General features: G+C 50.4%; 1 long non-coding RNA gene across 1 annotated transcript; it reads left to right on the forward strand.

The window, feature by feature from the left end:
• The first annotated feature begins 1,028 nt into the window (after positions 1 to 1,028).
• On the forward strand, positions 1,029 to 3,125 carry LOC136571026 (uncharacterized). The gene is made up of 2 exons (XR_010785598.1): positions 1,029 to 2,106; positions 2,235 to 3,125. It is a non-coding gene; the product is annotated as an uncharacterized lncRNA (long non-coding RNA).
• The last annotated feature ends 261 nt before the right edge of the window (positions 3,126 to 3,386 follow it).

Consider the following 3,386-nt stretch of genomic DNA (forward strand, 5'->3'; position numbering starts at 1 on the left):
GATGCAGATGGATAAAATCCAGGGCAGAGCCCCCCATCCCAGGTGAGGGGATTGCCCTGAGCAGGTCAGTCACTGTTTGTTTCTGCAGAGGGAGCATAAATGGTGGCTGTTACAGCAGTGTTCTTTGTCTCTCTTTTTAGGAAGTCAAGGCCGAGTGGGTGAGGTGAGCATTGAGTAGCGTACAGAAGCAGTTGTTATTGCTGATGTCTCAGTTTTTGTGCAGTAGTAAGCATCTCCTCTTGTTTTTTTTGTCTTTTAGCTGGTCTACTTGCCATCTATCCTGGCCGAGCATATCCGTGCCAGGTGTGTGCAGGCTTAAGGTATTGTTGTGGCATCCTTGTCAGATTTGGGAGGTTGTGTTTTCACAGTATCTCAGGAAATTTTCTGCTTTGTTTCTTTGCAGGTGCTGTCGCTGCCCTAGGCATGCCAAGGAACAGAGGAGGGCAGGTGAGTTGGAGTTTAGGCAGGCTGACTCCTAGGTGAGCGTTACACAGCAGCATGCTAAGCGTGTACCTTTTCTTTTCGCCGGTATCTTCCGGGCACCCTCTGGAGTCAAATCAAGATTTGAGGTGAGCCGGGGCAGTGGTGCGGAGGAGTCCCGGGGATTACTGTTTTTGAGGGCAATAGTCAGGTTTTCTGTTTTGTCTTAGGTACCCTGAGGAGGCTCGTAGCCAAAGCTTGGAAACGGCAGCACCGAAGCACACACGGAGAGCATCTCAACGTCCACGTCCGACCGAGGATGGATTTTGTCCGCTCCTCTTCCAAAAGCTAAGTGTCGGGGACAGTGGCTGGGAGAAGGGTAAAAACCTTTACTCTCACAGGAGGCCATCAGATGTCAGCTTAGGGGACAGGTCTGTAGGGGGGCGGGCTCTCTGGAAGTAAAGGGAGAGGGTTTCCCCTCAGCCTTGCCAGAGCCTTTGCCGGGCAGGGCAGTTCCGACCCATCTCCACATTTTCGCGTACTTTGTGTCGTCCGCCTTCCTCGACTTGACGTCGTCACGGATCTTTCCCCCGAGGAGCTCGCCTTCACGTCCGGAGCTACGGCCACGGTCACCCGGCAGTCGGCTTCCTTCTCTAGGCTCGCCGAGCCTCTCGAGCATCCTCTTAATTGCTGTGGCACTAACTTGTTTTAACGAGTTCCGTTTCATCATCACGTGCTCTCATCATAGGGCTTCCTTTCCTTTGGCATCATCAGCCTCTGGCTCATCTTGCGTTAGGAATCTCGGGTCCCTACGGGGACAGTGCCAGGCAGTTGTCACTCGTCTCTGTGTTATGTCGTCTGTGTCTATGTTATGTCGTCTGTGTCTGTGTTATGTAGTCTGTGTCCATTGTCTTACGTGTCACAGGCCTTTGTCACGTCTCGATGCTTTATTGGCACTATTCCGTGCCACATTGCCCATATTCTAGTCACGTTCCTTTCCGGATATCCCTTATTCCGGCATCTTTACATTTTTACTCTTTGAGACAGGAATGTCTCAAAGGGACAAGATGTTCTCATCCGTCTTCCTTCTCACTACCGGCTTTGGTAGTGCCTTTTTTTCCACGCCATTCTCTTGGACTTCTGGAGGAAGCGTCTTACACCCTCCTCACGTGACTGCAGAAGTTCTATAGGTTCTATCTTCACAAAGGGTATAGGGCTCAAGAATTAGTATCTTCCAGAGAGTTACCTCAAGTCCTGGCTTATACTGTATGTGCTTACATTGCTTGTACCTATGCTGGCTTATACTGTATGTACTTATATTGTGTGTACCTATGTTGGCTTATACTGTATGTACTTACACTCCATGTACACTTGCACTGTATGCGTCGGCTTATATCGTGTGTACTTACGTTGTACCACTTATGGTCGGAGCTGCCCTGCCCTGGCACATAGTCACAGTTAGGTAGAACAGTTATAAAAACTTGACTGTTCATCTGTCTTTTATGGGATTTTGGGTAGAAAATTTATTGGTCCAGAGCGGGGACAAGTCCTAGCTGTCAGCCACTCATCGACCGCTTCCTGTCGTCTCACAGGTCCCCGAGGCTGCCGATTTCCCCAGAATCTACCATTTGACGTCGAGGAGCGGCAGCCAGAAGAAGCGTGGAAGCGCGTTCTTCAGCGTCTCGAGTAAGAGCCACAGGGAACGTTTAAATGGGAGGAGTGCGTGAGCATGTGTCTGTGTCTGTCTGTCTGCTCATCTCTGAGTGTGTGAGCACATGCTGACTGGATTTAACTGTGTGACTTTTGCTTTTCAGGTTTTTCAACTCATTTGTAAATTTAGAGTAAAAAATCCCTAGCCTGGTTCCCCACCGCCACCCCCGGCTGGGTTTTTTTTTTCTTTTTTTTTTGCCCCCCGGCTGGGTTTTTTTCCCCGGTCCCGGTCGGTCTGCGAGGCGACGTTCATCGCCAAAGTTTGGGCGCGCACCGTCCAGGGACTGGGTATTTCGTCAGGCAGGAGGATTTTTTGGAGGCTCCTGGGATCCATGTTCCTGAGGACCAAGGATTGCTGGGGTGTAATTTAGCAGTTGTGAGGGGAGGGACGGTGAGTTTGTGTGTAATGTGACGGGGGTGTTAATGGTAGATGAGTGCTGTTTTTTGTGTGCTTTTGTTGTTTTGGGTGTCCTGTAACAATAAATCCACAAGTAATGAAAATAGAAAAAGGTTATAATCTTGTGTTAATGTGTGTGTTGTGTTGTATTGCTCTGTATTGCAGTGTGAGCACAGGGTGAACTCTCTCCTCCTTGCTGTGACACCTGGGCTGGCAGGGATGACACAGTGACCTCTGCCAGCCCATGCTGCCTGTGCCATCACCTGGCACTGACGTGTTTGATGAAAATCCTTTCGCTGGGATTTTTCTCCTGAGAAGCCTCAGAACAGAAATGGAACCAATAACAATCTGGTGGCTGTGGAGTGTGGGCTGGAGATGGTTTAGCAACCAGGGGCATCTTGGGTTGGTCTCCTGTGCATTGTTTCTACTTGATGACCAATCATGGTCCAGCTGCGTCGGGGCTGTGAGCAGTCCCAGGTTTTTATTATTCATTCCTTTCCAGCTTTCTGATGTCTCCTTGCTCTTTTAGTGTAGTTCTAATATCTCATTTTCTTTTAATATAATAGAGATCATAAAATAATATTTCAGCCTTCTGAAAGGGGGAGTCAAGATTCTTATCTCCTCCCTTGTCCTGGAGGACCCTCAAACACCACCACAATCAGCGGCCGAGCGGGTTTGTGCGAGCCCCTCAGGAACCCTCGGCCGGTCCTGAGTCGGCAGCCCCGGCACGGCCGAGAGCGGGGAGACACTCTCTGTGCCCCGAGGGTACTGAGGGTACCTGGGCTGGGGGGAGACACTCTCTGTGTGTGCCCCGAGGGTGCTGAGGGCACCTGGGCTGGGGGGAGACACTCTCTGTGCC

This window comes from Molothrus aeneus, unplaced genomic scaffold (genome assembly GCF_037042795.1).
Source record: "Molothrus aeneus isolate 106 unplaced genomic scaffold, BPBGC_Maene_1.0 scaffold_52, whole genome shotgun sequence".
Classification (NCBI taxonomy): Eukaryota; Metazoa; Chordata; class Aves; order Passeriformes; family Icteridae; genus Molothrus; species Molothrus aeneus.